General features: G+C 46.9%; 1 non-coding gene across 1 annotated transcript; it reads right to left on the reverse strand.

The window, feature by feature from the left end:
- Positions 1 to 6,895: 6,895 nt before the first annotated feature.
- LOC126274956 (U6atac minor spliceosomal RNA) lies at positions 6,896 to 6,998 on the reverse strand. Its single transcript, XR_007550496.1, has one exon. It is a non-coding gene; the product is annotated as a U6atac minor spliceosomal RNA (small nuclear RNA).
- Positions 6,999 to 13,437: the final 6,439 nt, after the last annotated feature.

Genomic DNA, 13,437 nt, shown 5'->3' on the forward strand with positions numbered 1-13,437 from the left:
CTTTTCCTCAACCAAATCACATTGTAACAAGTGTCTTGCGTAGCAGCCATTTTGATGTTGTTCTACTGCTACTGTTGGAATTGTTCTAAACTTTGCACGCGTGCAGTAGGAACATCAAACTTGACGCACTGAATAGGGCGGATCCTATAATACTAACAGCTGTAAAAATATTAGTGCATTGCTTATTGAACGACCCTCGTAGAGGCCTTTCGATTAGTAACCTCTAATCAAATAAATTCAACAAGAATATATTAATTCCAATCCCAAAGAAATCAGGTGTTGACAGGTGTGAAAATTACCGAACAATCAGTTTAATAAGCCACAGCTGCAAAATACTAACGCGAATTCTTTACAGACGAATGGAAAAACTGGTAGTAGCCGACCTCGGAGAAGATCAGTTTGGATTCCGTAGAAATGTTGGAACACGTGAGGCAGTACTGACCCTACGGCTTATCTTAAAAGAAAGATTAAGGAAAGGCAAACCTACGTTTCTAGCATTTGTTGACTTGGAGAAAGCTTTTGAAAATGTTGATTGGAATACTCTCTTTCAAATTATGAAGGTGGCAGGGCTAAAATACAGGGAGCAAAACCCTATTTACAATTTGTACAGAAAGCAGATGGCAGTTATAAGAGTCGAGTAGCATGAAAGGGAAGCAGCGATTGGGAAGGGCGTGAGACAGGGTTGTAGCCTACCTCCGATGTTATTCAATCTGTATATTGAGCAAGCAATAAAGGAAACAAAAGAAAAATTCGGAGTAGGTATTAAAATCCATGGAGAAGAAATAAAAACTTTTAGGTTCGCCGATGACATTGTAATTCTGTCAGAGACAGCAAAGGACTTGGAAGAGCAGTTGAACGGAATAGACAGTGTCTTGAAAGGAGGGTATAAGATGAACATTAACAAAGGCAAAACGAGGATAATGGAATGCAGTCGAATTAAGTCGGGTGATGTTGAGGGAATTAGATTAGGAAATGAGACACGTAAAGTAGTTTTGGTATTTGGGGAGCAAAATAACGGATGATGGTCGAAGTAGAGAGGATATAAAATGTAGACTGGCAATGGCAAGGAAAGCGTTTCTGAAGAAGAAAAATTTGTTAACATCGAGTATAGATTTAAATGTCAGGAAGTCATTTCTGAAAGTATTTGTATGGAGTGTAGCCATGCAAGGAAGTGAAACGTGGATGATAAATAGTTTAGACAAGAAGAGAATAGAAGCTTTCGAAATGTGGTGCTACAGAAGAATGCTGAAGATTAGATGGGTAGATCACATAACTAATGAGGATGTATTGAATAGAACTGGGGGGGAAGAGGAGCTTTTGGCACAACTAGACTAGAAGAAGAGATCGGTTGGTAGGACATTTTCTGAGACATCGAGGGATCACCAGTTTAGTATTGAAGGGCAGTGTGGAGGGTAAAAATCGTAGAGGGAGACCAAGAGATGAATACACTAAGCAGATTCAGAAGGATGTAGGTTGCAGTAGGTACTGGTAGATGAAGGAGCTTGCACAGGATAGAGTAGCATGGAGAGCTGCATCAAACCAGTCTCAGGACTGAAGACCACAACAACAACAATCAAACCCGTTGAAAAATCTTAAATCTAGTGTGGTTAGCAAAAACTGATGTCAGTAGCCGACGATGGAAATCATTAGGTAGTCTGAGTGTATTGCTAACAACCAAATTGTAGTTAAAAAATACTCCTTTGACAAGAAATTTATTAATAAGGACTGGAAAGACTCCAAGTAAAATATAACCAACTTACCTTTGAAATCGACGGAAGCTGACGCAACGCATTAAAATTTTTTCCAGGTAGTGGAGTTGAACCCGTGTCTCCTGATTACTTTTTTTCTGAATTTTATTTTTATTTTTATTATTGTTATGTTATTATTTTTTTTTGTTTTTGTTTAGTTTTGTTGTGTCATTGATCAGAGGCCTTCTGCGCCCCGCTGGTAATATGTTGAGTCACGTCTTCTCAAAATTGATGCGTTCTGTTCAATTGTTCAGAAATGTTCATTGGTTCAAGCAGGAAACGTTCTTCTCTCTTGGCTTAACACATTCCAGCTGCGAGGCGGGTCGTGGAAAGCACTCCCAAGGAAGTTCGAGAAAAATTGTCTGTATTTTGGGTGACGGACAACGATATAATGACGGTCATTGAGGTATGTCCAAAAATCGAGTACAGAGTCTACAGTTTGTCCAAATAGGTAGTGAATGGCATGTCCGCGAATCCAATTCACAGCATTGGTCTTTGTCCGAGGAAAATATTCACGATCCGGAAATAATAATGAAAGGGGAGTAATCCGATCCGGAATGTCCCGCGTTAGAAAAGCAACAATAAGACGAATCAAGTGCCAAACCTCCTCCGCCGGTCCGCAAACAAACCGATGTTCATCATTGTCTGGGACTCCACACGTGGAACAGAGAGATGATTGGGCGAGGTGGATACGATGAAGGCGAGATTGGTTGATTTGCTTACCACTGACAGTTAGGTACCAGACAGATTGAACATTCGTGTCAAGGTAACGGGCGAAAACCGCGCGCCATACATGACGCCAGTCTACCTGGGGGAACTTTTGTTCAATCGGGTTAGGTGGACGACCTAATTGGAGGACATTGTACACTGCCTTTGTCTTGAGTAAAAGCTGTCTTGGTAAGGTGAGGCGTAGATAACTGAGTTCAAGAAAGAAGTATCGTATATAATGTAACTGGACCGGAACGTCCGAGATCATCACTGGGGCTGACAGTGAGACCGGCGTATATGCCGTCAGGAGGAGACCAGTGAGGCTCGTTGGGCATCGTGTCCATACCGTCATCTGGGAGCTGACAAATAGGGCGAGAGCTCTATCCGGCACGTGAAACAGACCTATCCCACCTCGTTCACGGGGAAGAGTAAGGGTTGCATAGTTAACTTTGAATAACAGCCCAGAGCTGACGAAAGATGCCATCGCTGCCAACATGCGAGGTGCCACAGTAAGCGGGAAAGGTAGAACTTGTGCTACATGAGGAACTCGGGATGCGATATATATATTGACATATCGAGCTCGTTGGAGAATATCTAGGGATCGAAGGCGATGGTCCATAAGACCCGCTCTGATCATTAAAAGGAGGCGTCTGCAGTTGATGGCGGCTGAACGCCGGAGATCAGATGAAAAGTCTATTCCTAAACAGCGAATGGTATCAACGGTGGTGAGAGGTGTAATACACACCACAGGGAGTCCCGTGCCAATGAACATAACTTGTGACTTACGTACGTTTAAAGAACTACCCGACGCCTCACCATAAGTCGCTACCCACGTCAAAACAGCTCGAACCTCGTCGGCATTACGTAAACAGATGACTACATCGTCAGCATAGGCCGTGCAACAGAATCGGTATCGATCTATGGACAACCCTACCAAACGTTGTCTGAGCCCACATAGCAAGGATTCCAAGGAAAAGGCGTACAAAATCGCTGATAGAGGGCAACCTTGACGTACGGATCGACCTATTTTTACCGGAGGAGTGAGTCTGCCATTGTACATAATCCTGGAAGAGGCACCCCGCAGAAGGCGCATCACTACCGTGATAACGGCAACTGGGAAACCCATATGGTGGAGAACGGCCGTAAGGAACGAATGGTCAACCCTATCAAAAGCTTGACTAAAGTCCAAAGACGCAAGTGCCCCAGAGAGGCGTTGTGCCTGGGTAACGGCGATCATATCCCTGTAGCGGCATAAAGCCGTGCGGATATTATTATCCCCTCCCAAAGATGCTTGGTCTGGCGACACAACATATCGGGCAACGGTTTTAAGTCGTGCCGCCAAAAGGCGAGTGAAGATTTTCATATCACTGTTAAGGAGGGTGAGGGGCCGATAATCACTGATATTGTTGCCACCATGCGGTTTATGTACAGGAATAATAATTCCTTCCATGAAAAAGTCCGGCACAGGTACTTCCGGAGACATCAGTTCCCGACATATGGAGGTGAAGGTGGACTCTAACAAATCACGGAAGGTGCGATAAAATTCGAGGGGAAGACCGTCGGGTCCTGGGGAGCGATTGATGGTTCCTGCTCGGATCGCATCGCGGACTTCATCATCAGTCACCTCTGACACCAAGTCAATCGCCGCATCTCCTGGGAGACCACCGAAGTTGAGCTGTGAGACTTCCTCGATCAACTCTGGGGAATGTGGAATTGCGGCGTAGAGCTGCTGGTAGTGGGCGTGAAGCACATTCCCTATTGCAGATTGGGTTACGTAGCGACGCCCATCTTGGTCTGTTAGGATGGGAATAAATTTTCGGCGACGATGTTGGCGTTCTTGGATGATATGATACATAGATGGATGTTCATGAGGCATGCGATCAGCAGTACGAGATCGTACTATCGCTCCTTCCAAATGCCTTCGCATGAGATTGGAGATTTGGGCCTTAGCATGGTTTATCCTTGTATGACGCTCAGGGGAGGCTGGTATCGTGGAGCATTCTCGTAGGATCCTGTAGTAAAAGTCCATAGTGCTCTTTCTCCAGGCGACAACATCTTTGCCATATCGGATCAAAGTTTTTCGAAGAGCAGGTTTTGCACACTGGATCCACCAGGATATGGTAGACGGATACGTGAGACGGCGTCTATTACATGTGATCCAAGTGTCTTCTATTAGAAGTCGACAGTCAGGTGAATTAAGAAGTGCCGTGTTCAGTTTCCATAAACCACGTCCGTGCCATACTGCCTGTCTTGTGAGAACAACGTCACAGAAGTAAGCCTCATGATCTGAGAAAGCAACAGGCCAGATTTCAGCCTGTCGTGTGTTTTGAATTAGGGATCGCGAGATGTAGATGCGATCCAGTCGGCTAGAGGAGTGCGCAGTGTAGTACGTAAAGCCCAAACGATCACCGTGAACATGTCTCCACGTGTCGACAAATTGTAGCCGCGTCACGACTGTTTCCAGAGCTGCGCATGGTGAGTGACGCGGCAATTGATCCTGAGGTCGCTGGGTGCAATTGAAGTCTCCACCCATGACCCAGTCATCGTGTGGTCCCATAAAAAGTGGTGTAACTTCATCTGCAAAGAAGGCATTGCGTTCACGACGGTAGCTGGAGCCCGACGGCGCATAAATGTTGACGATGCGTACACCAAAGAGAGTAAGGGCCATACCTCTGCCGTTGGGGAGGTATAGGACATCTTCGGCAGGAAGACCTTCTCGTAAGATGATGGCAACACCACTACCGGTGTCCGAAGCGGGAGAAAGATGCGCCGTGAAGCCATGTGGTGGTGAAAAATCGGCGACATGCACTTCCTGAAAAAGCGCAATATCAATTTCCGCATCATAAATCATATCGCGGAGCGGCGCTAGTTTGTGGGGCGCACGAATGGTCGCGAGGTTAATCGTTGCGACACGATAATGCTGGTGTTGGAGTCCCACAGGCACAGGTGGGGCTGCTTCTTCAGGAGCGAGAGGTCGTCGATCTTGCCGGTCCGCGGAAGAGGTTGCTATTGTGGAGAGTTTGCGGGCGCGGGCGCAACCGATGGGGGCGCCCCATCATCAGCACCGTCCACCCCAGTCCCTTCGATCTCCACGTCGTCTGCCCAGGAGACTGATACTGCGGTAGGGTACCGACTGTGTACATCATCCATGTGGAGAGGAGACGTATTTTTCGGCTCAGCATATAGACTTTCTTCAACGTCGACTTGTGGGGGCGACGGCGCCAGTAAGGAGGGGTGGTCGTTGCCAGTGGTCGCCTGTGGCGGGTCGTTCGCATCAGACGTTTAGACATCATAGAGCGGTTTATCATCCATCTTCGGTTCTGCATCTCTGGCATCCATCCGGAGAATGGATTCATCAGGGGGTGTACGGCTACGTTTCTTTCTCTTTCGTGTCGACCCTTGTTTTCGAACAGGTCGTTCCGAGTCTGATTGCGGGTGGCCTTCGTCTGACTCCGGACCAGTCTGAAGGAAAGCAGAAGTAGGTACCACTCCCGGATCAACGTCCATCTCAGCAGCATTTTCAGTCACAGTGCTGCGATGATGTGGAAGGTCAGGATCTGGCGTCTGTGGCACCTCAGAAGGAATCTCAGTAGCGGTTGCATCTGCCTGATCAGACGACGTCAACAGAGCAGGAAGACCCTGTGTAGAGGTGCTACCTTCCTGGGCAGCCTTGGCATATGTGACCGGGATCTAAGTGATCACCGCTGGGGACGCTTCCTCGCCGACCGGCGTTTGGATCAGGCGGCGTCGCATGCAGGCGGATCTGACGTGGCCTTCTTGTCCACAACCCGCACATGTTCGGGGTTGGCCGTCGTACATGACAATGGCTCGCACACCGCCAATTGTCAGGTATGATGGTATATGTTTTTTCAGTTCAATTTTTACCTGACGCACACCATTAAGGACATGGTAGGTCGTGAAGGTTTGCCATTTTTCCTCTACGTAACCGATGACGTTACCGTATGGTTGTAACGCAGAGACAACTGCGTCCTTCGGCACTTCAAATGGTAGTTCAAACACCCTAATCGTGCGTTGACCGTACTCTGCGAGTTCAAGTGTTACTGCTCCGACGTGACCATCAGAGTATTTGAACTTAAGTCCATTGGTATGGCGGCGAATAACATCTTCACACACCTCGGTGTTTGTCATTTTAATATGAACGACACTACTCGTGATCGAAAAATGGATTCCGATAACGTGGTTAGGATCTAAACGAACTTCTTCACGTAGGAAGGTTTCAACTTCATGTGCACGAGGTCGCGCATGTTCAGCTGGGAAGGAAACTTTAAGGGTCGCACGGCGGTAAGCGCTCGACATGTTGCTCGCGGTGGACGGACACAAGCCTTAAAGCTACGACGCGGAAGTAAACAAACCTGCAGCGGAGCACGGGGCCGGCGCGCGGGGCCGTCCGCACGCTGCCACGGCTGAGAGCCGACTCTTAAAAAAATGGGTCAAGCGCTGATAACTCAGCGGTGCCTCAACCTTATATGTGTTCCATCCTTGTCTAGGGGAGTGCTAACCGTCTCTCCTTTCATACAACACGTTACTAGGCAGATGTGCTAACCAGTACATCATCGTTGCTTCACGGCCAGCACCCCTGTTCCGATTGCTGTAGTCCATTGCCCCACCTAACACAAAATTCACTTCACATCTTCAACCCATTTAACAATTTTTTCATATTTCCTTGAAGTTAGTACCGCCATTAGACTGTTGTTTATTTACAGTGTTACATTTACAGTTACACAGTCATTATTTCGGTTTCAAAGTGCCATTAACAAGTGTTTTAAGTGTTATAAATTTACTAAGATGGCATACTGTGAGACTAATAGTGGATTTTAATACCATAGAATGCCATCTTAGGCAATCTATAACACTTAAAACACTTGATAATGGCACTTTGAAGCCGGAATCATGATTGTGTAAGTGTAAATGTAACACTGTAAATAAACAACAGTCTAAGGGCAGTACTGTCTTTAAAGAAAGAAGTTCAACCCATTTGCCCCTCCTTGGATCGTCAGTATTAGTGAGGCCCGTCGACACAGGAATAGCACCCAAGCTTTGTATGTAATGCGGAAATCCTGCTTGTACCTCAAGCAAAGGTGATCTACTGATCAGACGGAATTGCATTTTTCTGGGGACATATGAATCTCAATTTTATCTTCGACAAGGATAGAAAGTGAAGCAATGGATTAAACTTTGTGCGATGACCGGGACTTGAAGCTGGGTCTCCTACTTACTAAGCTGATGTGCTAACCAAGAATTTTAATTTATTGCCTCAGCTGCTATCCTTTCCGAAGATAAAGCTGAGACTCATATGTCTACATGAAAACGTAGTTTCATCAGATCAATACAAGCGATATAGCTTAAGATGCAAAGCACCAGTCTTCACGAGTAGGGCTCTTAAAATAAAAATTTTGAGAGGAATATATCTATGAAGTGCAATATTTCCACAACTTCATTCTCATTACGTTTTAGCTGCGTTGTAAAGCGTGACAGAGAGGAGGCTCTACAGCTTTATGGGCGGCGCTGGCACTCGTCGTTGCTTTGCTGGCTCCCTTGAGGCAGCCCTTTGTGATGAGAGAAAATAATGAGAGACAACTCGCTCGCAGCTGGACTACGTATAACAACAGTATGCCCCGAACCTGACGGTAATATACGGGGCCTCTTCCAAGAAGCGCCGAGAGGCATGACGCAGCACTCTTCAGTTGCCGGTACTCCGCGCGGACGATCGCTGGGATCCCGCGGCGCCGGCGGACATTATTTCGTACATCCGTCACACTGCCGGTGCCCGAGCGGACGTCTCAACTATCCATTCATTCGAGTAGAGTCCCGCGCTAGCTGCTCGTCATGACTCCTACAGTGCTGTCCTCGGCAAGTGAAAGTGGCTTGCTCCGATCGGTGGTACGATGTGTCAAACGCGATACACTGTCTGCATGCTAAGTGTCCTCTACAGTTTACGTTTTATGAAAACTCCTGTGAAACTTGCTGGCATAATAAAACTGTGCGCCGAACCGAGACTCGAACTCGGGACCTTTGCCTTTCGCGGGCAATTGCTCTACCGTCTGAGGTACCCAAGCACGACTCACGACTTCAATTCTGCTGTGACCTCCTCGTCGTGCTTGGGTAGCTCAGATGGGAGAGCAATTGCCAGCGAAAGGCAAAGGTGCCGAGTTCGAGTCTCAGTCCGGCACACAGTTTTAATCTACCAGGAAGTTTCATATCAGCGCACACTCCGCTGCAGAGTGAAAATCACATTCTGAAAATTTCTCTGGTCAACTCTGTTTTCTTTTTGGGAATTCCGTACCGCAACCGCTAAAAAAAGGAACGCTTATAGGATCACTTTGTTGCCCGTCTGTTAAGACCCCTTTATCTCAGGGACGGATAGAAGTTTCAAATAGAAGTTTATGCCAAATACTGTGGTCTAAGGTCTCTTGGCGGAATAAAAAGTTTAAACTTCTAAGTGAGCGTAATCCAAACATACGACCGTTTATGTCACACATTATGGTACTCGCAAACTCACTCATCAGAACGGATAGCTGTACCTCAGGGCGCGAATCTCACTCGCAACTGTCCGTTTTTAGAAATATTGTCAAGTCATGCTCATAATAACTTACTAGTACGATGTCAGCAAGAAAAGACCTCTGACGGAAAGAGAGAACTTATTTTTGGATAAAAAAGGAACTTCGTTAAAACTAAGTCTCATTGTAGTCAGTGCACTCAGTCTGAAGTATTTCCACTGAGAAGATTCCATCCACGAAGTCTGATTCTGGAATGACGGAAAAGACCCGTCTACAGCTGCCTATCTACTTTGTAGCAAATTTCCTATATGTGCGTATAGACGGGACTCAAAGGATATCAAATTTGGTGAATGAAGGATATGACAACAATTGGTAACTCATGGACTTCAGATTTGTCAGTTAGAAGGCTTCCTTGTGAGCAGGCAGATTCTTGAGCGTGTTCTGAGATCGAGTAAAATAAATTCACTTGAGGGAGAAGTTTCTGTCTATAACCACTACGGATTTAGAAAGCATCGCTCGTAGCGAAACTCAGCCTGCTCTTTTCTCGTATGGTATCCTGCGAACCAGGGATGAACGGCAACATACAAAATGGATGCTCTTAGGTTTCCGGAAAGCGTTTGACATGTTGCCACACTGCAGGCTATTAACAAAGATCTGAGCATACGGGTTAGGTTTCCAGATACGTGAGTAGCTCAGAGACTTCTTAAGTAATAGAAACCAGTTCGCTGTCCTAAACGGCGAGTGTTGATCAGAAACCGTGAGGATTGTCCCAAGGAATAACGATAGGGCCACTCTTGTCCTCTCTATTAATAAACGATGTGACTGACTGGGTGAGCAGCCGTCAGCGACTGTGTGTTGATGGTTCTATACTGTACGGGAAAGTGTAATCTTTGAGTGACTGTAGGGGGATACAAGATAACTTGAACAGAATTTCTATTTGAATACTTAAAAAGTGCAACAGGTCTACTAAAGATACTGCTTACACCACGCTTGCCCTCCCTCTTCTGAAATAATTTGTGCGGTGTGTATCCGCATTAGGAAGGTGGGACTGACGGATGACATCGATAAAGTTGAAAGAGGGGCAGCTCGTTTTGTATTAACGCGAAATAGGGGAGTGTGCCACGGACATGATACGTGAATTGGGGTGGCAGTGATTAAAACAAAGGAGTTTATTTTTTGTTGCAGTAAGATATTCTTGTGAAGTTACCAACTTTGTCCTCGTATTGTGAAAGTATTTACATATTGAGAAATGATGATCATAATAAAATCAGGCCAATGCTCATTTTTCCGGCGCTCCGTTCGAGAATGGAACGGCAGAGACATACGAGTGGTATTCGGAAAATAAGATCCAATCGGTTGCGAAATGGAAACCACTGTGAAAATCAAATACGTTTTATTTGAAACACTTAGCTACACCTTCCAGCTACTTCTGTACTTGCTGCTCCGACTTAGACATCTGTCGTAGCGTTGAACCACCTTTCCAGTACCCTCGTCATAGAACGTAGCCGCCTGTCCACTTCGGCAATTCCCTACTCTGTGCCAGAATGTTGTCTCCGTAGCCAGCGTTTCATGTGAGCAGAGATGAAACTCGGGACGAGCCAACTATGCACTGCACTGTTGTTGACCAAACACTGCCCATAGAAAGCGCTGCAGGAGCATCTTCATTGCCCCTGAAAAGTACGGATGAGACCTGTCGTGAAGAAGGAAACGCATAAACACATGAGAGTTATGTGGGCTGCATGATGTTAGGCGAAATCTACCACCAGGCCCTCATACTTGGCGGCAGATAGTACTGTTCTGGGCATCTTTACCTGTTCACTGTGCACTCAGAATTGAAAAGAGCGACGTGATGCGATCGAGGTGTATACTAGAGATACTGCCCAACACATCTGTACGAAGAGTCATCGGATTTTCCATGCGGTTTCCACTAGGCGCCCGATCGGATCTTACTTTCCGAATAACCCTCGTAACCTGAAGGTGATTCGATGTAAGTTCTGCCAGGCACTTAACTGTGAACTGTAGAGTAATCTGTAGATGTAGAACGTTGCAAAGCGATATGAAATGGAACCAGCACGTAAGAGACGGTTCCAGGGAATGCGAATAGTCAATTCCGGTGTATTGGGAGTATTTCAGAAAACTTTAGCTCATCTTTAAACGAAACCGCGTTCAGAATACACGTGCAACCCATTCTTGAGTAGTATTACAGTGTTTGGGATACGACCAAGTCGGATTAAAGGACAAAATCGTAACAATCCAGAGGAAAGCTGCTAGGTCTGTAATCAGTATGTTCGATCAACTCGCGAATATTACGCAAATGCTCAACGGACTCTAACAATAATTCCTGGCGGGAAGGCGACGTTGTTTTCGCGAAATACTTCCGAGAAAGTTGTAAGACTGCCATTTTGTAACAGACTGCAGAAAGGTTCTGCTACTATCAATGTACATCTCGCTTAAGGTACTCGAACGTAAGATAAGAGAATTTGGGCCTCGCACGGAGGCATTTAGAAAGGCTTTTATTCCCCTCGGTGAATCTGCGAGTGGAGCAGTGTGGGAAGGGACTAGCAGTGGCATAAGATATCCTCCGATATGCACCCTCTGGCGGCTTGCGCAGGATGTATTTTCACTACTGGCCATTAAAATTGCTACACCAAGAAGAAATGCAGATGGTATGAAGGGCATTCATTGGAAAAATATATTATACTAGAGCTGACAGTGATAACATTTTCATGCAATCTGGGTTCATAGATACTGAGAAATCAGTACTCAGAACAACCACCTATGGCCGTAATAACGGCCTTGATACGTCTGGGCATTGTGTCAAACAGAGCTTGGATGGCGTGTACAGGTACAGCTGCCCATGCAGCTTCAACACGATACCACAGTTCATCAAGAGTAGTGACTGGCGTATTGTGACGAGCCAGTTGCTCGGCCACCATTGACCAGACGTTTTCAATTGGTGAGAGATCTGGAGAAAGTGCTGGCCAGGTCAGCAGTCGAACATTTTCTGTATCAAGAAAGCCCCGTACAGGACCTGCAACATGCGGTCGTGCATTATCCTGCTGAAATGTAGGGTTTTGCAGGGATCGAATGAAGGGTAGACCCAAGGGTCGTATAACACATCTGAAATGTAACATCCACTGTTCAAAGTGCCGTCAGTACGAACAAGAGGTGACCGAGACGTGTAACCAATGACACCCCATACCATCACGCCAGGTGATACGCCAGTATGGCGATGACGAATTCACGTTTACAATGTGCGTTCCCCGCGGTGTCGCCAAACACGGATGCGACCATCATGATGCTGTAAACAGAACCTGGATTCATCCGAAAAAATGACGTTTTGCCATTCGTGCATCCAGGCTCGTCGTTGAGTACACCATCGCAAGCGCTCCTGTCTGTGATAGAGCGTCATGGGTAATCACAGCCATGGTCTCCGAGCTGATAGTCCATTCTGCTGCAAACGTCGTCGAACTGCTTGTGAAGATGGTTGTTTCTTGCAAACGTCCTCATCTGTTAACTCAGGGATCGAGACGTGGCTGCACGATCCGTTACAGCCATGCGGATAAGATGCCTGTCATCTCGAGTGCTAGTGATACGAGGCCGTTGTGATCCAGCACAGCGTTCCGTATTACCTTCCTGAACCCATCGATTCCATATTCTGCTAACAGCCATTGGATCTCGACCAACGCAAGCACCAATGTTGCGAAATGATAAACCGCAATCGCGATAGGCTACAATCCGACCTTTATCAAAGTCGGAAACGTGATGGTACGCATTTCTCCTCCTTACACGAGGCATCACAACGACGTTTCACCAGGCAACGCCGGTCAACTGCTGTTTGTGTATGAGAAATCGGTTGGAAACTTTCCTCATGTCAGCACGTTGTAGGTGTCGCCACTGGGGCCAACCTTGTGTGAGTGCTCTGAAAAGCTAATCATTTGCATACCACAGCATCTTCCTCCTGTCGCTTAAATTTCGCGTCTGTAGACATAAACTTCGTGGTGTAGCAATAATGGCCAGTGGTGTAGATGGCTAGTCATAGTACCCATAGATGCGGTCGGTAGATGCTACCGTTTAGAAAACTGCAATGAAAGTACCACCTGAAGAAACAACCCGCCTGCCAGAATGCCTACTGCCGTGCAGGGTCACGGAACCGAGCCCGCAGAGACATCTACCGATGCCTTCGGTAGTCCACGGCCCCCGCGAATTCCCTCACTAAGTGGCGGAATCCTGTTTAGGTATACAGCAGACCCTGCGGTAATGGCGCAGCGGCACCTGCCCGGGAGCTGTCGCAGTTTCGGGTCACCAGCCACCTGCGGCCCTGTCGCGCCGGATTACACGCTCTAAACCGATTACCCGAAAACCCACGCGCCGCGTCCACAGTCCACACGCTGCTACCTGTACCGACTCGGCGGCCGCGCTGTCCTCGCCGGGGTCGCGTATCCGTCTGTGTCGCGCCGCCC

The sequence above is a fragment of the Schistocerca gregaria genome, chromosome 5 (genome assembly GCF_023897955.1).
Source record: "Schistocerca gregaria isolate iqSchGreg1 chromosome 5, iqSchGreg1.2, whole genome shotgun sequence".
Classification (NCBI taxonomy): domain Eukaryota; kingdom Metazoa; phylum Arthropoda; class Insecta; order Orthoptera; family Acrididae; genus Schistocerca; species Schistocerca gregaria.